General features: G+C 39.3%; 1 long non-coding RNA gene across 6 annotated transcripts in view; it reads right to left on the reverse strand.

The window, feature by feature from the left end:
- Nucleotides 1-21,863, reverse strand: part of LOC131826468 (uncharacterized) — a 268,182-nt gene that overhangs the window by 207,674 nt on the left and 38,645 nt on the right. Inside the window, exon 4 of one of the 6 annotated variants that reach the window (XR_009351610.1) lies at nt 16,528-16,644. The exons of the other annotated variants lie outside the window; for them this stretch is intronic. This is a non-coding gene — a long non-coding RNA (uncharacterized LOC131826468). The remainder of the gene's footprint in view (nt 1-16,527; nt 16,645-21,863) is intronic. 6 annotated transcript variants of the gene reach the window in all.

The following is a 21,863-nucleotide window of genomic DNA, read 5'->3' on the forward strand; positions in this document are numbered from 1 at the left end:
TTTCAGCATTCCACACTTGAATACTTAACATATCAATGTCGCTTTACATAGATGGAAAAAATTCTTGATGATAAGTGTGTAAAGTACTGTTTACACTCTGTCAAATTCACAATGGCACACTTCCCACTTTGCACCTCAAGATCACACTGCCTGGACTGTAGATACATAAAGATGCTTACATTGTTTTGGGGACTGGTTTGACTATTAGAAATATAAGTTAATTGTCAAATCCGAATATGGAAAAAAAAAAAGAAAGTATGTATGCTGAGTCACTACCCCTGCCTATTTGTACCCATTTACTTATTAATTCTTTCACAGTGTATTTTTTTTTTTTTTTTGAGCACCTAGAAAGTATTGGGCTTGTCCAAAGCATTGGGCAAGGAGTAGTGAACAAACAGAAATGCCCTTTGTACCCACAGAGTTTATCTTCTACTGTGTTTGGGGAAAAATAATAAAATAGTAAAACAGAGATACTAAGCAAACTCAGGTTGTAATAAGCAATTATAGAGAAAATAAACCAGATGATGTAACAGTGTGGCTGGGGGGGTGGGTTGTGTCCATAGATGGGCAGAAAAGGTCTCTTTGAGGTGGTTACTTTGACCTGGACAACTGCAGAAGGCTAAGAGAAGGAAGTGGGGTCAGAGAGCGGGTTGGGGCAAGATTATGGAAGGGTTTAAAAATGCTGCAAAGAGTTGAGATTTTATTGCAGTGCCAAAAGAAGCCATTAGAATGTTTTAAGTTGGGAGAAGACAAGATCTTATTTTAGGAAAGAGCACTATGGTCGTTGTATGGACAATGGAACGTGCTCTGCCAAGAAGTGAAGCAGAAGATCCCTTAGGAAAATTGGGCTACATTTACTCGACGGCACCCTAATGGTTTCCAGTCAGGGGTGATTTTGCCTCCGAAAGGACATATGGCAATATCTGGAAATGTTCTTGTTTGTCACAACTAGGAAGAGGGGTGCTAGTGGGCAGCAGCCTCAGATGCTGCTAAACCTCTCACAATGTACAGAATGGCCCTTCTCAACAGACAACTAATCATCCAATGGAGCCAAGGTTCAAAAACTCTGATTTACTCTATGCAGATCTGCTCTTCGACTTCTGGAATGCATGATAGAAGCAACAGAAAAAAAAAAAAAGTTATATAAATTGCAAGGCATGTGTGTCAGGACATATGGGTGGCTCAGTTGGTTAAGCATCTGCCTTTGGCTCCAGTCATGATCCCAGGGTCCTGGGATTGAGTCCCATGTTGGGCTCCTTGCTCAATGGGGAGCCTGCTTCTCCCTGTGCCTACAGCTCCCTCTGTTTGTGCTCGCTCTCTCTCTGACAAATTAAGTAAATAAAATCTTAAAAAAAAAAAAAAAGAAGAAGAAGACATGTGTGTTCATGGGAAGCAAAGAAGAAAATTATGGGGTAAAAAAGAGTCAGTGACAAGAAACTATTTGAGACTCAGAGTCACTCCAAACATGGATGGAATCATCCACCTTTTGTACCAAAAGTAACAATTCTTTGCTTTTAAGATAAGCTGACCTCCCCTTAATTTCTTATTACATTGTCTACATGATGACCTTCCTAGATGGTGAATAATAGTTATTCTTTTTCTTTAGTTTCCTTTAATTCAACTAAATAGCATTCCATTTAGACCACATTAACACTTGGATATTCTTGACGAATGGCGTTTCCTGTCCTTGGACATGTCTTCCTTTCAATAAGTTGAAAATTCGCCTTCAAAATTTGAGCATTTTATTAGTGATTGGGATTAAAATTGTTTTCTAGGACAACACCTGGACCTCTTCCATTCATACATCTAAAAGCAGAGACAGCATTCCACAATGGACAGTACTGTCATATGCTGATCTACATTAAGCTGGATTTTTTTTTCCCCAGGAAGATTCTCCCAACAAATTATTGTGCTGAGTCTCAGAGAAGGTTCCACACTCAAAGGGAGCCCCTGGGATGCTGCTATTACTCTTTGAAGGACACTTGACTTTCACTGAACATCTGCCTTGTTTAATGTACTGCCACTAAGTATGAGCACCTGAATTGAATACGTTAACCAAGGAAAGGGACTAGCAGGAAACCATTCTGAAAGCCTGAGGACTTTGCTGGTGGGCTACAGTACAACTTAGATCCTCAAAAGAAAATCCTTAAAATTAGGTTTCAGGGGTCTCCTTTAAAGTTTGTAGTTTCTGAGTGGTCACAAGGACTGAAAATCAACAAAAATTAATAGAAAACTATTAATATTACTAAATATTATAAAATAATAAAAATTAAATGAAATTAAAAATTAGTAGAAAAACTAGGTCTATGTGAACATTTGACCCACTAGAGTAAACAGATTCTAAGATGAGGCAATATATAGGCAAACAAAGATATTTAACAATGAAATATGAGTTAATGCCAGCGAGGGTGGCAGGATGTGTATCTCATACACTACTGGGTTTACGAATTATTATGTGTTATTGTATATTACTATTATAAAAATATCTGAATGTTATTATTTGTATAATCTGCTTTTCTAGAAGCCTCTCTAAACAACTTTCTGGACACTTTATGCCTTATAATCTGATATAATTTCCCTTCTTTTCTAAGTGAGTGATCAGAGAAGAACACAAAGATCCATGAATGAGGGCACTTGTTGCAGAATTACTACTAAAGGTGTTATAGTCATTAGTAATGGTAATTAGTAATTAGTAATGATAACTGCAACAGCCAGGAATTCATCAAATAGAGTACAGTTAGCCTAAAATATGAAATATTAGTAAGTCATTAAAAATCAAGTTTTCAGGAAAACATTCAAGATACTAATGTATCCCTAGAACTTAAAATAGTGCCTGGCACATGATATTAAGCCCTCTAAATGTTTGTCAAATGAAAGAATATATCATCAAATGGAAGAGGATACAAAATCACTTTTCATTATGACCCACATTCTCTTGTAAGCATAATTAAGATAGATAGATAAACAACCTGTGCCTATGCATAGAAAAAGATCTTAAATACTCAGACTTGTTTAAAATGGTTATTTTGGGGTGGTGGATTTATACATCATTTTTATATTCTTTATTTCTTCCTTGATTTTAAAAATCTTCTACAATAAATATTCACCAGTTCTATAATCAGAGTGATCTTTTATAGTATATGTTAGAAGTATAAATCACCATTCCTTTTGGTGGTGTTTCCAGCTGACCTTGACTCCACCTCTCTATTGGATCTCTTGAGTACTTATGGGATCAATTAGTTGAGCTTAAAAAACATTGGCTGATGTTCTGTTCGGTGTCTTCCATGATCTGGGGAGATATGAATCAACAGTACAATTCCTGCTCTTAAAAATATGATGGTAAATATAAAGTTATATTTTTAATATAAAAGATAATATAGTTAGGGTGAAACTGAAGAAAACTTCCTGGTGGGAGAAGGTAGGCATAGGTCACCATGGGAGCAAAGATCAAGAGTGGGGGGGTCCCGGGGGAGGACAGAAGGAGGAGGTAAAGTGATAAGAAAAAAGTAGCAAGCGGACGGTTCTAGAAGCCAAGGAAAGAAAACGAGCATAGGAGGAAGCCAAGTTGGCATGCTGCCTAGGAACCAAATAAGACAACACCTGAGAGGTGAAGTGAACAGAGAGCTTTACTTCTTGGTGTGTATTCTAGTCATATCTTCATTTCTACCCAAGGAGAAATGATAAATGACATGTCTACCGCCTCCTCCAGGCTTAAGGCCAATTTGCCGCCCTCCTCTACCTGACTTTGTCAGTAAACACCCCCCACCGCTTCGCCATAGCTCCACAACTCTGATCATGCCATTCTCCACTCTCTCCACATCCCCAAATCTTCCAGCTCTCTTCCCTGCCCGAGAAACACATTCCATAATGTTCTTGACATTTTAAGACAGGGAAAAGCATTTTAGGATGGGGGATTCATGCAGAAGCTACACAACGGGTTAAGACAAACAATTAAATAATTGGTAAGACAGTAACTTTCAAACAGGACCCCTGCAGCCCTCCTCTGCTTGCTGTCACACAGGGCATGAAAGACGGATTGCCTTAATACCAACCCTTTGCATTAATAAGTACTGAGTCCAACGGGAATAGCCCCAGGTAAGAGGGATCTCCAGCGAGGTTCACACCAATGTGCACCTCATTCAACAGCCACACAGAAATCATAGTTACCAGCAGAAGACCACGTGACTCATAGGACCTTAATGCATTTTGTAGCAAAATGTATAAGTAAGCAACTAAAATGAGAATTTCCTTTTATATATATATATTTTTTAAATTTATTTATTTTTTTATTTGGCAGAGAGAGAGACACACACACACACACACACACACACACACACACACAGAGTAAGAGAAAAAACACAAGCAGGAGGAGTGGGAGAGGGAGAAGCAGGCTTTCTGCTGAGCAGGGAGCCTGACATGCGGCTCGATCCCAGGCCCCTGGGATCATGACCTGAGATGAAGGTAGATGCTTAATGACTGAACCACCCAGGCACCCCAGAATTTCTTTTTTTAAACAGAGTTCAGAAAAGATTCAAAACATAAAGCTGCATAAGCCATGTGTGGACCACAGAATGCTAGTTTCATGGGATCGCAACAGCTGTCATAAAAAATGAAGACCCTGGGGGGGCACCTGGGTGGCTCAGTGGGTTAAGCTGCTGCCTTCGGCTCAGGTCATGATCTCAGGGTCCTGGGATCGAGTCCCGCATCGGGCTATCTGCTCAGCGGGGAGCCTGCTTCCTCCTCTCTCTCTGCCTGCCTCTCTGCCTACTTGTGATCTCTGTCTGTCAAATAAATAAATAAAATCTTAAAAAAAAAAAAAATGAAGACCCTGGGGCGGCTGGGTGGCTCAGTGGGTTAAAGCCTCTGCCTTCGGCTCGGGTCATGATCCCAGGGTCCTGGGATCGAGCCCCACATCAGGCTATCTGCTCAGCGGGGAGCCTGCTTCCTCCTCTCTCTCTGCCTGCCTCTCTGCCTACTTGTGATCTCTGTCTGTCAAAGAAAAAAATAAAATCTTAAAAAAAAAAAAAAAAAAAAAACGAGGACCCTGGTTAAAAATCCTGGAAACATTAGATAAGACAAGTTTCTTTATCATTGTCTTTAACATGTCAAGCTGAATTGCGTTTCTCTTAGAAGATGATAAGATATTGTAACATTCCCCAAGTTTATGTGACCACAGAATCTCCTTATGCAGATTATCTTGCAGGTCTAGGGTTTTATTAGGGAGCATCCTTTAAAATTTAATCATAGGACCAGATTTATATTTTAAAAATGATAGAATCAGATTAGATCCCTAATCTCGGTTATGGAGTGATTTTAGAACAGCTGTTCTCAATTGTGTATGCCCATTAAAATCACCCAAGAAACTTCTAAAATTCCCAATGCCCAACCCTTATCTGAATCAGTCAAATCAGAATTCTTAGGCCTAGGACTGAGGCATCACTATTCCGGAAAGCTCTGAGGGAGTTACAACGGGCAGCCAAGTTGAGAGCCATCACTTTCAAGTCTACTACCAAGGCAGGATGCTCTTCTTCAGCATCTTTGATATCTTGGTGTGCTAACTCTTTAATATGGGGGACCCCCGTGGCCGCATGACACAGCAAAACATCCCTCCGCTATGTCAAACCCAAGAGGAAGCCCACTGTGTCTAAGATAACATTTATATGAGTAACGTTTTATATTGCTCAAACTGTAGGACATGTGCTACATTCCTATCTTCCATCAATAAATGAATGGCTCCCTTTTTTCCTCCCCCTTAGTAGTTTGGACACAGTATTCCACATAAAAATCCCACAAAGGGAAAAACAAGCCTCAAATTTATTAATAAAGTTCTAACGGCAAATATTGAAAAGCCGATACCCAGGCAGAGAGTACGGAATATTAACTGTGACATGTAATATTTAAGGGCAGAAATTTTTTATTAATATTTATACACCTAATATGTACAATCGAGAAATCTAAATAGCAGGAATACTTTCTGCATTATGCAGACACAGGCCCAGTGAATCTGCTGGCCTCCAGGGTCCAGAGTTAGACTGCCTTGGAGGTAGGAGCTAACCCAGGCTTCTTTGCCAAACTTGGCCTTGGTAGGAACCTTAATTAATCTTATTTATAGTTCTACCAAGTAGTGCTCTTCTTCTCATTGAATTACTTGGAATGCATGCTTAGCTATAAGATGCTGCTTTCAGTTGAAGAGTTAAAATAAAAACTACTTGGGCGCCTGGGTGGCTCAGTGGGTTAAAGCCTCTTCCTTCGGCTCAGGTGGTGGTCCCAGGGTCCTGGGCTCGAGCCTGGAGTCAGGCTCTCTGCTCAGCGGGGAGCCTGCTTCCCTTCCTCTCTCTCTGCCTGCCTCTCTGCCTACTTGTGATCTCTGTCAAATAAATAAATGAAATCTTTAAAAAATAATAATACATTTTAAAAATAAATAAAAATTAAAAAATAAAAAATAAAAAATACTTGACCCCAGGGACTCCAGCCACACAATAACCATTCAAACATTGGAACCTAAAATGATATGCCTTTGAGAGAATGGACCAAAAACCATTTTCATAAATTACACCCCAAAAAGCACTGTCCCCGATTTGGAATGAATTGTTACATGATAGGTTATTCTGTTAAAATGTGTTAATAATTTATCCCCTTCCTTCCCATGGATTTCGTGCAAAATTTGCATCAAAGAAAAAAAATTAACTAGTGCTTTATCCTTAAAACTGAAAAGGTTTATGACAAGGTAGTTCTATTATTTACTTTAATAATAAAATAAAGCCCACTATCAACCTGACTTGTTAAAACCAGCTATCTGATCTTAGAGTCACTAATCTTTATTTCCTTCATAATCCAATTTCCTTTATTATTTGCATTGCTAATGACTGTTTTGATTAAAAAATTAGGGATAGAAATGATAATGCTGTATAATTAAGTATGCAGATTTGGAGCTTTTTGCCTTTAAATGCAGTGTGTTCGAAGAGCCAGATCTCCTGTAGTAGATAATTCGTGAAATTATATATTGCATTAGTAACGTGCTGGAATAGTTAAGGAGCTAAAAATTTCAGGATTATCCCATGTCCAATAGCTGGTGGCATAAATATACCAAATGAATCTAAGTAGGCCTTTAGAAAATCCAATTTATTGAATTAAGTATGAGTTTTAATAGCCCAATAAAACATCACTGAAAGATAAATATTGAAAATTGCATTGCCCGATTTCAACACAGCAATTCATTGAATTTTATCTCTCTACAAAATAAATAAATATTATAATTATTTTTCATGACAGATTTGTACCTAACGTAAATGATACCCCTTTGTGAACCTGAGAGCTTCTGTAATAATGGGGTAAACTTATCTGCTGTTTTCAACACAGCTTATTAGGTGTTTCCAAGATTTTGTTTATTTATTTGAGAAAGAGACGTAGGGGCAGGGAGAGGGAAAAGCTGAGTGCGAGCCGAGGGCTCAGTCTTACAACCCTGAGATCATGAACTGAGCCAAAATCAAGAGTCGGCAGTTTAATTGACTAAGCCACCCAGGTGCCCCTCCTTATTAGGTGTTTTAAAACTAAAATATAAAGAGGGCCTCAGAGAGTGCATAGCACTTATGCTAAAGAAGAGGGAACTCTGGGAAAGTGGCTGAGAGGAGGCGGGAATTGACGGCCATGTTTCATTTTGTGGGTGGGCTACTGTCACACGGAAGTGGGACTGGACTTTCTCTGAAGCTTCTGAGAGCTAGAGAACAAATGGAGATAGGCTGGAAAACAACATAATGAAATCTTTTCAAGCAGTTGAAATTATTTCAAGAGTGGAAAATTCCCCAAAGGGAGTGAGTCTTTCATTAATAAAAGCAAAGTCTTGAAAAACTCTGGCAGAAATAAGGAAGAGGTCTGGCATCAGCAGTCAACAGAATTCCCTTCAAAGTTTGCTTCTACCCTGAGGTCCTAGAATTTTCCGAGATTAATTACAGTTAATTGGGAAATGTTAAAAATCAAGGGATTTAGGGACGTCCGGGTGGCTCAGTTGGTTAAGCTTCTCCCTTCGGCTCAGGTCATGATCCCAGGATCCTGGGATGGAGCTCTGCATGGGGATCCCTGCTCAGTGGGGAATCTGCTTCTCCCTCTGCCTCTATCTGACACTCCCCCTGCTTGTGCTCTCTCTCTCTCTCTCAAATAAATACAAAAATAAAAATACTAAACACACACACACACACACAAGGAATTTAAATGAATCATTTGAAATACCACAAACCAAAATCAATTGAAAATAAAACTTTTTTTTTTTTTAAGATTTTATTATTTATTTGACACAGAGAGATCACAAGTAGGCAGAGAGGCAGGCAGAGAGAGAGAGAGAGAGAGGAGGAAGCAGGCTCCCTGCTGAGCAGAGAGCCCGATGCGGGACTCGATCCCAGGACCGTGAGATCATGACCTGAGCCGAAGGCAGCAGCTTAACCCACTGAGCCACCCAGGTGCCCTGAAAATAAAACTTTTAACCCAAGTTACAACCACTGAGAGACAAAAAAATTTTGTAATTAAATCATTCTCTATTAAGAATATGTACAAATATTATCATATTTTTCTATATATAGTCATTTTGGGGCAAAATCTGTACAAGAATGGTCTTTTTTGATATTTTAAACTAAAAATTGTTAACTATTAGATACCTACATGCTTATGGTTGCTATCCCTAGATTTCTAATTACTTTTTTCTTTTTCTTCCTTACATTAATACATTTGTTTTCTTAAATAGGGCATGTTTGAGAAATAATAAATTTCAGTAAGATATTAAAAGTGTGTTTTGACGACATGTATATATTCACAGAATAAAGTTAAAGACTGAGACACTTAGATAATTCTTCATCGAAGCCTCCCTTTGACTTTAATTGTCTGGGTACTGTGTAAAAAAAAAGTTTAAGAACTTAAATTATAATTACCTAAATTTGTCCTTTAACTTCTCAGTCCAGAAACCTCCTATGTATTCCATCATCTGAAAACTCATACAAGTTAATAAACCCAGCTTTCTGGAGATACTTTACTAAAAGTCAGAGAACACCATCTTAGTATCTTTAATAATTATGTACTAAGGGGTATTTTAAATTTTATGGCATTTTAGTTTAAAATTAAATCATTGTTGATAATTATTTAGGGTTATAATTGCAACAGCTACACTAATTACAGGGGTGAAAAAGTAGCAAGATTTAATTCTGGTAAAATTAAGTATTTTACCAAGCTATAGCCTTATAGTCAAAATTAAGGCAATAACCACATGGTACAAATTCAGAAGGAAAAAAATATGATTTATTCTAGTGCTCCCTGGTAATATCATGCAAGAGAACTTATGAAAAAAAAAAACCATAGTATTAGATGTATACCTACCATCTAAGAACTCTATTTTAAACTCAAAGCTATCATTTAAATGTTGTGACAGACAGTTAAAGATATCACAGAAGGCCTTACAATGGGATTCAAGTGCCACACCTTCAAGATTATTTGAACGTTCTGGAAAACACCGTATTGGATAATTCAGTTTTCAAATAAAATTGCTAGTTTCCACCAGCCTTCCTCAGTGTTCAATTCAATTTGTTGTTTTAGGAGATTGCATTTTGGGGTCAGGCCAAGTAAACAAGTGCGCCATTAAGAAAAATATGATTCTTTTCCTATAGGGATAGCATCATAGCACCACAGGTGAGCAAACAGCTAAAAGCAGCTATGCGTGGAAAAAAAGGTAGTGACACCAATTGCTTCTGAAAATACTTGCTTCATTCTCCAGTCCATGTCCTTTCTCTCATCTGTACTCAGAGCAAACTGGTCCCCTCTTGCAGACTCAGCTCTATTTCCAGGATCCCATTCAGGACTCAATAATAAACTTTGGGTCAACTTAACTGTGGCCTGACTTTGGTTCTTCACCCAGTTCTGATACATGACCGTTTGACTATGACCCCCATCTTTCATCTCTGTCCTGACCAATGATTTGCCTTGTTCTTCTGTACTTGATCATCTGCTTAAAAACCTGGTCAGGAAGCCAATCTTTCTGTGGCTGGGACACAACACTGTCCCTGTGCTTAAGAAAGAGGCTTCCATAGATTTTAAAAGTAATACAGACACGCACAGGTACATGTATACCTATGCAAACACATAAAACTCTTTTGGGGGGTTTTCTGTATATTTCTCCATCCACTGAATCAAACACTCTAAATTTCATCCATGCCATAAAACATTCCATTTATGGGGTTTGGTGTAAAAAGAGCTCATATGTTCACTTTCACAACCACTGCAACACCTTTTATTCAAGTAAAAGAGGTAGAGTGAAATAGGTTGTAGCCACCAATGCAGCCACTATTTGCTTTCAGAGGTGTGGTTTACTTTGCATCCCCTTACTGGTCTTTCCCAGTATGGGATACTAGTGGGTACCTCTAGCTGGAGTATCCCTAGCTATCCTTTCAAGCCTCTGCTTTATTATATGTATGTGGGATGAAGCCATACACTCAAAGGCAAAATGGCTCTGGGACCTTGACCAGTAGTTACCATCACCTCTGAGAAGAATCCAGAAACATACTTGTGACACTGGTAGATATTTGGGAGAAATGGTTATTCTGCGTGCACTACCACATGGTTGGGCCACACTGATTTTTTTCATAACAGGTAGAGCAAGAAAACTGCCCAAAGTTACTCCGCTGATGTACAAAGTACACCACCTGCTTTGCTGCTTTCTGTTAAGTCTCGAAGAAGTTTAGAAACACAAAATTTGTAGTTAGCTTGATCTAACTCATTTTGAACCAAGTAAAGCAGGGAAGCACTGTGTCCTCTGGAGGACTGAAAGCAACACCTGTGGGGAATTTTTATATCAAGTTGATAACACAACTGAACCCCTTGAAGAGACCAGTTGAGAATTTATTTTCCTGACAACTCTTGCCCAGATGATTTTATCTCATCTCATGGATGAATTACAAGATCATGACTCCTATATTTAAACCTTGAGCCCCAACCTGTTCCCCAACCTCAAGACTCATCACCTAACTGCCTCCTCTGTCACTCCACATGGACATTGGTCAAGCGTCTTGCAATGAACATGTCCAAAATGGAGAGGATGCTACCCGTTCCTCAGTCAGTTTGTCCAGATATCTTTCCCTTCTCACTAAATAACACCTCCATTCTTCCAGGTACACCAGTACAAATCTTGATTTCTCTCCTTCTCCCACATTCAATTTATTAGCAAATCCTCTCAAGTCTTCCTTTTAAATATGCAGAATGGTTTCCCCATTCACCATCGCTACCATGACAACTCTGCTCCAGGCAGCACCATGGCGTGGCTGGATTAACACAGCCTCCTACCTTTGGCATTCCTCCACCCACTTACACTCCTACATGTATCCTACACAGAACAGGTGGAGGAATCCTTTCAAAAGGTAAGTCCGATCATGCCACTCCTTGCTCAAACCCTTGCAGTGGTTTCTCAACCTATAGAGCGTGAAATCTAAACTCTTCACCAAGGCTTATGTAAGGCTACACCTTGACCTCCCACTGTCCTTCACCTATATCTTCCTGCCAATGCCTCCTATCACTTTCCCCCTCATCCACTCTTTTCCACCCACAAGGGCATCCATGCAGCTACATCCTAAACACACTCCTATTCTGAGACTTTGCCATGATTTCTGGAACAGTCTTCCCTGACATCTGCGAGTCTTGAGCCATCACTTCCTGTAGTGGAACCTTAAGGAAGCCATGATTTCTGGAACAGTCTTCCCTGACATCTGCGAGTCTTGAGCCATCACTTCCTGTAGTGGAACCTTAAGGAAGCCTTTTCTACATAAAATAGCATGTCACATCCATATCACTCCTTATTGCCTTCTCCTGCTTTATTATTCCTGTTAGCATGTTATTTATTTATTTATTTATTGCCTGTCCTCTCTGGGAGGATGTAAATGCTCTGAGGGTAGGGACTCGGTATTCTCAGCATTGAACAGGGCCTGATGCAGAGCAGGAACTCACTATGTATTTGTTGGGTGATTAAATGAACGAGTAGTGTACTCTTTTGTTCCTAGTCTCCCTTGCAATGGAAGCCTGCATGTTTGTATGTCCTAGCACATCATCTGGAACACATCAGACCTTGATCCAGGCATTTGCAATGTCCCAAGGATGGGAAATCTGGAGTTAATCATCCTTTTCAAATTGGCACTGCCCTCTGGGCATTTTATCATCCTTACCCCAAAACTGCTGGAAAATCCAGACTGAGCGATGACAATGTTCTCCTAAGGAGCCATTTGCTGTTCATAAAACTTTAAAAAATAGCACCTATGGAACAAAGAGGCTGATGCAGTGTTAGACATACATTATCCTGAAGAGCTGAGAATGGCTTCCAGGAATAGGATGTACTACATAATGGCATCATCACCTATCCATTTCTCATTAAAAGGAGCCTGACAGTGCATGGGCGCCATACATTTATTTCTAAAGCTCTTTTCTGAAGTTGTTCTTATAGACTCACTATGGATGTGAAGGCTAGATACAAGATTCTAAATGAGAATTTCTAATAACTTAGAAAATCCTTAAAATAGTCCATCCCTTCTTGATGTGGAATTAGAAAAGAAGGGAGTGGAAAACAGGGAAGCGATGACTGCAGAGAATACAGCAAGTGAATTTCAGACAAATCTTACTCTTTCAGAATGAATGGGCTAAATGATTAGACAGAGCAAATACCTTATCCTCTTTTCTACGCATTATCTACATAAAGTGCTTAGCTCAGAACAGGCATTGAGTTCATAGTAATTATTATTCTATTCTCTGGGATTTTGGTTAAGATCGCAGACTTTGATGTCAGACCCACAAGGGTTAATTCTTAGTTGCTACTTACTCCTTGCGGAATTGGAAAAACCACTTAGCATTGCTGAACTTTCATGCTCTTATTTCGAAAATGGACATAACAACACCCTTCATAATGGAAGGACTATGTAAGATACACATGTAAGGGACTGCATATAGTTCAGCACCTAACATATAAATAATAATGACATCTATAATATGAACAATAGATAAAAGAGCAAACATTGCAGGAGGAAATCAAGAAGAAAGAGGAGTATCTAAAGGATTTGTGGTTGCTCTTCCATTCTTTCAAGTTTCTACTCAACTCCCCCTGGATTTGAAGAGCTGCTAATGAAAGAGAAGGCTTGGACTCCCTAGGAGGGACAGGGAACCATTTCCCTCCATCTGCCAACTGATTTCCCACCTGACTTCACACATTTAACATCACTCCCAGGATTGGATAAGGCAAGGCCACTCTTTCCCTAAGAAGCCCAACCTCTTAGAAGTAAGGTGGGTTCGTCCTTTGTCATGGCTCCAATCTTTCTAGTTCCTCCCTTGTACTAGGTTGGCTCTACTCATTACACTCCAATCCAAGGACCCTTGACTGCTTCTCCCCTGCACCATGTGCTCACCATGTGCACCGTGTGCACCATGTGCACCATGTGCACACTCCTCTCTCCTCCCTGAAGGAAGAGCCTGGGCTCTCACCTGCTGATTCATCTATTCGTTCTCATCCAAACCAACTTGGACTTGCCTATCAAGATCCAGCCTGTGCATCACATCCCTGAAAAAGCTTGCCGTCCTCCTCACCAACCACTAGTAGAGATGATTTCTAACTCCTTTGCCTTATTAGAAATACATTATGCCTTCTAGAACCTGCATTGCCACTGCTGGTTCATCTGCAGGACGGGTCAGGATCAGACGGATCTGATTTCTACTTCCAACTCCCCATTAACTATGAGACCTTAAGGATGCTATTTAATATTCTTGAGGCCAAGTACCCTTATCTGTAAAATAAAAATAATAGTATCTGAGAGGATTCTTAAAAGAATGCGAGGAGATCATGGAAACAAATATCCACTCAGTGCTATCACATAACAAGTGTTTTATCGGCACAGTATCTGGCCCATAGAACTCAGTAAGTCATCAAGAAATATTCATAAAGCATTTATTATCTGTCAGGCATTGTCTTGGAAGCTTGCATTTCAATGGAGGAAGTAAGACCCAGTTCCAGTTTTCAAGAAGCTCCAAGGGGTGGGTGAGGGAGTGTTGGCTGGGGGAGGGGTCGGGGGTACCAGGCATGTCATGGAGCGACAGACAAAAGCTATAATCGTGCCACAGCATGGTAGGTGCTATAATGGGATAGGATTACAAGTGACTAGACCCACTCAAGTCTTGGAGGGGCAGAAAGTCTTCCCAGAGGTTTTGGGATTCAAGCTAAGACATGAAGGGTGAATAGTAATCAGTCCCACAATGGTGCTAGGGGAGATAGTAGAGGTGATAAGCTTTGGCGGATGGGTTGGTGCTGGGGGTGGGGTAGCCACAGCATGAAAAGATATTCTTGGCAGGAAATGTGCAGACATCTAGGCATAAAAGAGAACACACTGAGTTCAGAGAGCCTAAAGCATTTCAGTGTGGCTCGAGACAATACAGATAACTGATACTACTGAATAAATTAACTAAGTAATTGGTTAGTTGGACTCTCCGCCCTCCCTACCCTCACTAAGCTCTTACAGTTCTTTTCTGCTCTGTGTTCCAAACATCTGAAGACGTGTTCACATCCAATAGAAAACAATGGCTAAGAGCTGGCGCTCTGGATTCCCACCGCCAACGCTCAAATCTCAGCTCTGCTACTCACTGGCTTTGTGACTTCAATTACTTACCTCCAGCCTCCTCTCTCATAAAACTGAGATAAAAATAGTCCCTTCTGTGGCTACACAGATTCGGTTCTTAGCATGGCAGCTGACACAGAATACTCATCCAATAAATGTTATTATCATAATGTGTACTCCACCATAAATGGCCCTGAGTGCACTTCTTGTCTTCTCGCCCAACTGCAAGCTTCTTGGGGTCAAGGACATAGTCTTAAACATTTTCTCTTCCCTGATAAGATGGAAGGGTGCTGGTTTAAAAAGCCCAAAGAATGTGTGCCAATAGGTCTATATATAGCTCAGGCAGCATAGCAGAATGCTTCACATTGTGAAATCCAGACCCAGATGTGCCTGGGCTCATACTCACAGCTCTTCCATTTGCTGACTTTTTAATCTCGGGCAAGATGCTTAACCTCTCGTTGCCTTGGTTTTCTCATCTGTAAAGTGGGGATAATTATAGTAATGACCTCACTGGTTAGTTATGGGCATTTAATGGCTAAAGTCCTTAAACCAGAGCTGTTATTTAACTAAGAGGTGGTAAAGTTACTATTATGATCTGTGTATTTGGAGCATCCGAATGGGAAATCAGATCTGAGGGAGGGATGCAAGATGTCCAAATATGCAGCCAACCTAAAGATACAATGGCAATTAGACACGTATAGTTTCTACGTAGTTGTGTAAAATCACCTGCACCTAAGCACAAATATTCACAACCTCATTATATTAAAAGAAACAGCATCAAATATAATAGGTTCTACATAGATTTCTCTCTTATTTTGTCTTATTAAGCTTGAGTCATAGAATCTTGGCTTTAGTACAACCCAAGTAAGGCACTGGAGGGCTGCCCAGAAATAAGAAACAACAAGAGACCACATCTTAATATCCTGATACCAACAAATACCAAAAATTACAGCTTTAAAAAGTTAGATATTAATGATTGATCCAGTCCTTAAGAGACTCAGTGCAATTTGAGCCATCAAAGTCAGCTCTAAAGCTGGATCAAATCCACTTACCCATCCCTGATTTAGAGCTTATGGATTTTATTCTTCTAAGAATCTGTAATCCAAATATCTCATTTAAGGCTCATGGGGGAAGATGCAATAAAGTGTACAGAATGCTAGGAATTCAAATGGGGGAAATTCCTAACTCCTTAATTAAAGTTGCAGGGATAATGCTTTCTGCATGAATCAGATTCATAAAAGTATTAGCAACCACAGATTTATAGCTGGACAACAGATATATGTCATGCTCTGAGTTACAGCTGAGAACAGAGTTTGTTAAAGCTGAATTATGGCAAATGCCTTCAACTGAAAAAATGTATGCATAAAATATTAACCATGGTACACACTTAGAATACTCTGCAGTATAATAAAGACAGTTTCTTTTAAAGGTTATAAATTAAGAATGCTTCCTTTCAAATGAATTACAATTATCACTTTATTTTTTTAAAGTGGCTGAGCATGTATCTTGTGTCTAACTCTTATTTAAAGGATATATCCTTAACCTTAACATTTGGCTACATAACTTTTCCTCAGGGTCCTGGATTGCAACCACATGGCTACTATAAAAATGGGAAAGAAATATACCTCAGTCATCACAACTGGTAATTATCCTGCTTGCTACCAAGATGCTTCTATGTGTTCTTTGATTCAGTGAGCAGGTTTACAAATGTTCAGAGTACTTTTTTTCCCCCCTGTTCTTATTATTTTAAGAAAATCCAGGTAGGAACTGCCTAAGAGGTAAAGATTAGCTGGATAACCCCCATGAAGGTATACCTCTTCTTCCAAGCCAGGAAATGAGAAAAGAAAAATTTTTTAATCATTTGAAGATACATTTTCATTAAGAAACTTGGGGATTTGAGTTCATAACTCACCCATTCAGGAAAGGGAATTTGTTGGATGGAATAAGTGAGCCTCTTTCTCTCTTCAGGTCTGCAAGGGGACTCTCTCACTTAGCTGGCAGATGATGGAGTGAGTTCTGGTACCTCCAGCTGTCAGATTTGCAATAATATTTAGACTTTGCAAATTACTTTACCAACTCCCAAGATCATCAGTTTGTAGGTTTTTTTCCCCTCTTGAAACTTGGCTTTGATTCCTACTAGTCTACTGACTTGAGTTATTGTCAAGTTTATCCAAAACTCATCAGCTTTTGCTTCATCACCTCTTGGCCAGAGCATCATGATTCACCATTTAAACTTCTTTTTTAATTTTTTTTACTTTTTTATTTTTTATTTTTTAAAGATTTTATTTATTTATTTGACAGAGAGAAATCACAAGTAGATGGAGAGGCAGGCAGAGAGAGGGAAGCAGGCTCCTCGCTGAGCAGAGAGCCCGATGTGGAACTCGATCCCAGGACCCTGGGATCACGACCCGAGCCGAAGGCAGCGGCCTAACCCACTGAGCCACCCAGGCACCCCTAAACTTCTTTTTTTAAAGGAAAGACTATATGTGCATATATATATGCACATATATATGTACACACACATACATATACATATATATACATACACATATATATGTATATACACACACACACACATTGCTGTTTATAAAAGGATACTCTCGAGTTAATTAGATCTTAAAACCATACCTTGCTTTAAAAATTTCTATTCCTTAAAGATATTCAAGATTCATTAGTATGTTTGTTCAGCAGCTTGTAAAAAAAAAAGTTAACAAATATAAATCTTTGATCACCATCTCTCCTTTCCCTGTTACCTTTTTTTTTTAACTTTTCCCCACATTCGTGGAAAATTCTGAAATTACAGAAAAGATAAAGAAGAAACTATTTTAAGTAATTCCTAATTTCAATACCTTGGGATAATTACCATTAAAACATTGATATTTCTTTCTAGAACTTTTCCTACACACCTTCTAACAGCATTAGGATCATAATACGTACAGGTAACTTTACATATTGCATTTAAAATGTAACATGTCTAAGAATTTCTCCAGCTCCATATTCTTTGAAAACCTAATTTTTTAATGGTTGTATAACATACTCTAATGTGGATATGCCTTAATGAACTGAACCATTTGCAACAAGTATGACATTGAAGATGTATTTAAATTTTCATACTTATACTCATATCCCTACTCTCTTCTCTAATTAATTCCTCAGTCTCTACAAGTGCAAATGTTGTGTCCAAAGATATTTTAGAAGGCTGTTTGGCATATATTGTCTCCAAGACACTAGTCCTTAATTTTAGTGATGCTGGCTTATCTTACCCTGATAATGGGCAGATACTATTGTTATCTTTATTTTATTTTTTTAAAGATTTTATTTATTTATTTGACAGAGAGAGATCACAAGTAGGCAGAGAGGCAGGCAGAGATTGAGAGGAGGAAGCAGGCTCCCCGCCGAGCAGAGCCAGATGCAGTGTTCGATCCCAGGACCCTGGGATCATGACCTTAGCCAAAGGCAGAGGCTTAACCCACCGAGCCACCCAGGCACCCCTGTTATCCTTATTTTAGAGATGAGGAAGTGGAGGCAGCAAGATTAAGTAATTTCCCAAAGTTGCACCACAGAGAAACTGAGCTTTGAATGCAGGTAAATGCTCCTAAACCCTGTTCCCAGATGCCTTTTGGGAAAAGTTGCAAGACTTTTAATAAATATTGTGAATTTTTAAAAAGATGCTATAATCCACAGTTATCTGTAACAGCACTCACCTCACCTTACATCACCTTAAGATTGACTAACATAATAAAAATATAATAAAAAAATAAAATGAGGACTTCTGTTGTTTTTGCAGAGGCTATTAATAGTAGCATCTTAAATACGGAACTATTTATCCTGCTTCTGGAAACCTGGGCTTACTCCCAGACACTTCTTGAAAGCAAATACAGAAGAAGTCTAAATAATATACTAAGAATTATGCTTTTCAGTTGTTAAGAAAAATGTAACTATAAATTGATTAAAATTTTAAAACAGGGGCACCTGAGTAGCTCAGTTGGTTAAGCATCTGCCCTCCAGCTCAAGTCAGGATCCCAGAGCCCTGGGATTTAGCCCCATCAGGCTCCCTGCTCAGAGGGAAGTCTTCGTATCCCTCTCCCTCTGTCCCTCCCCCACCAACTTGGGTGCGCTCTCTCTTGCATGCACATCTCTTTCTTTTAAATATATAAAATCTTCTGAAAAATGTTTTTAAGCCATTAAGATACAAACATCCAATTTCGTCCACTGGGCCCAAAAGCACAATGCATAAAGCCTATAAAATTTTCTTTAAAAGAAACATATTTTATTTATTTGTTAGAGAGAGTCCAGATAGAGCAAGAGAATAAGCAAGGGGAGTGGTAGGCAGAGGGAGAAGCAGGCTCCCCGCTGAGCATGGAGTCCAATGCAGGACTCGATCCCAGGACTCTGGGATCATGACCTGAGCTGAAGGCACACGCTTAACTGACTGAGCCACCCAGGCATCCCAAGCCTATAAAACTTTCAATGTCCTCTGCCCCCCCACCCCCCCGCCAAAAGCAACAACATGTATTGGCTCTAAAATAAGAAAATTACAAAACAGGAATTAATAAATGCTACTGTTGTACCTACAGAATGCAACATTTTGTTAACTACCCAAGGACAATTAAATCTTAAGATGGTTATATATAAGTTCAAATGTACCACTTCCATTATCAATATAAATTCGATATGATATGGGTCTTTAAAAACAAAAGAACCTAGGACCTACAAAGATCTTAAATTGATCTTGAGTTTGAAGAGGTCCTTCTTTCTGATCAAGCTGTTTTCGATCTTGCCTCTGTGAAGCACGGCTTTCCTTTCCCCAGTAAGTAACATACATAACATACATAACACACCAAAGTGTTAAATATCTTATATTTAAGATAGCAACAGGTAATATAAAATTTTTACATCTGTCTACAGTCTCAGTAATAAAGGTCGGTTGCTTCAGGCACTCACTTCTGCTGACTATATAATTTGGAGTGTTTGCAGTATAGTTTCCTCTATGTTAGTCATTGTTTAGTCTTCATTGAATATACAGTTTCCTTTTGCTTTTTACTCAGATCCTGGACCAAACTTCTCACTGCTTCTCCCTGCTGGCCACCCAGTGTGTGGTACTTTGTTTAAAAACAGCCTTAGCAAACTACACTTTGTCTCTAGGCTGAAATTCCAAATTCGGGCAAGAAGAAAACTGATCCCTCTTGGGCCAGTACCCTTCTTGGTGCTAATCAACTCTGGGTGTGAGGGCAGGGCTGTAACTTCTCGAGACCAAGTATGCATATGAGACAAAGGGAAGAGAAGGCTTAGCCTGCATCCCTAGATAATAGAGCAGGAGTCAAGAATTAAGTGCGGAAAACCAGGGCAGCAAGAGTGAGGAAAATGTAAGCTAGCATACATCCAGACTGCTTGAGTCCCGGTTTGCACCCATCATCTGGGTGGGTTGTGGGAGAGGGATCAGCAGTGCAGAAGTGGAGGAGAGTCTTACGATCTCCCAGGAAGAGAGGTCAAGGTATGCTCTCAGCTCCACAAATGAAGCACCATGTCGCTCTTCAAGGAAGATTACGTGGTGCCAAGTGACCAAAAAGTTCTCAGAAATAGAAATCAGGGCCCCGGAACTGTAGTTTTGTTTTTGTCCTTTTCTATCATTTGGCTTAAGAATTTCCACGGAGCATCAGGTTTGGACGGCATCTAGTTTTGGTTTTACTAACAGATGTATGTTTTTTATAGTTACCTTTGCATTTTAATGTACTTTACCAAAAAATAATAATAATTGACACAGCAAAGGTGCAAAATATAGTTTTAAAATAAGTATCTAGGGCGCCTGGGTGGCTCAGTGGTTAAGCCGCTGCCTTCAGCTCAGGTCATGATCTCAGGGTCCTGGGATCGAGTCCCGCGTCGGGCTCTCTGCTCGGCAGGGAGCCTGCTTCCTCCCCTCTCTCTCTCTGCCTGCCTCTCTGCCTACTTGTGATTTCTCTCTGTCAAATAAATAAATAAAATCTTTAAAAAATAAAAAAATAATAAAATAAAAAGTATCTAAAAAAATGAATGAATTATTTAAGTGTTCAATAAATAATAGCACAGAGAATGCTGAAGCAAAAATTATGGGGGGGGGGTTGCTGGTTCACAAAAGCAGCTCATTCATAAATCTGGTTGTTTAATTCCTCAGGCAACATGCAGGATGCCGTGCTTCAGCCTGACCTTGAACAGCTCCAAAGACCGAGCTATCTCAGTCTTCCTTTCCCTATGCGCCAGCCAGGTCTTTCCTCTTCTTCCTCTGTTTGTTTGTTTGTTTGTTTTTTGTTTTTTGTTTTCCCATTAGTTTTGATTCTATCTTGTGATATCAAACAGAATTGTTCTCTTGGTTTTTTCTTCATGGCCGTCCTTTGCATACTTGAAGTCAGCAATCAAACCCTTCTCTTAATCTTCTGTTACTCAGGGCTAACTGTTTCTACGGTCCTTTCTCATTGAGTATCTTTATATTCTCTCCTCTGTCATTTTATGAACAGAGAGAGAGAGTGCCCACATCTCAAGGGCATGCATTTCTCATGTAATCCACTTGTGACTGTTCCATAAGAATAATAAGTTTCAACAATTCTCGATGGCTCAAATTTTTGAAATTCTTACATAAAAATCACCTCATTTGACCCCTTCTGTAACTTTGTGAGGTGACAGAGAATACGAGCCCCATTGATCAGATTAGAAAACGAAAGGACAAAAATATTAAGGGATTTCTTTTAATGAGAAGATAAATAACTAAATTTCTAAGCATAAAAAAAATGGAGACTCCATACACTTATATTTTGTTGTTTTCTGCTAAACCTGTTATTTATAGAGTCTTTGGTATCATGAAATTCACAGCCTACGATGTAAGATAAGACAGACAGAACCATTGGAAATGAACAGGAAGGAAATAAAAAAGTAAAAAATGAAAAAAGAATAAAAACATGGGATGTAGAGAGGGGCAGATGGGCAAACCAGAGGGAAATAATGCGTATAAATGATGTATAACATTGTATTTGAGTATTTTAGAGTGGACTGTTTTTCCTCATATTGGCTCTTTATTTAGATTTATTTTTTAAAAAGATTGTATTTATTTATTTAGAGAGAGAGTGCCAGGGGAGGGGCAGAAGAAGAGGGAGAGAGAATCTCAAGCATATCTTTAACTGAGCCCAGAGCCCGATGTGGGACTCAATCCTACAACCCTGAGATCAGGATCTGAGCTGAAATCAAGAATCAGATGCCCACCCGACTGAGGTACCCAGG

This window comes from Mustela lutreola, chromosome 3, assembly GCF_030435805.1.
Source record: "Mustela lutreola isolate mMusLut2 chromosome 3, mMusLut2.pri, whole genome shotgun sequence".
NCBI classification, from domain to species: domain Eukaryota; kingdom Metazoa; phylum Chordata; class Mammalia; order Carnivora; family Mustelidae; genus Mustela; species Mustela lutreola.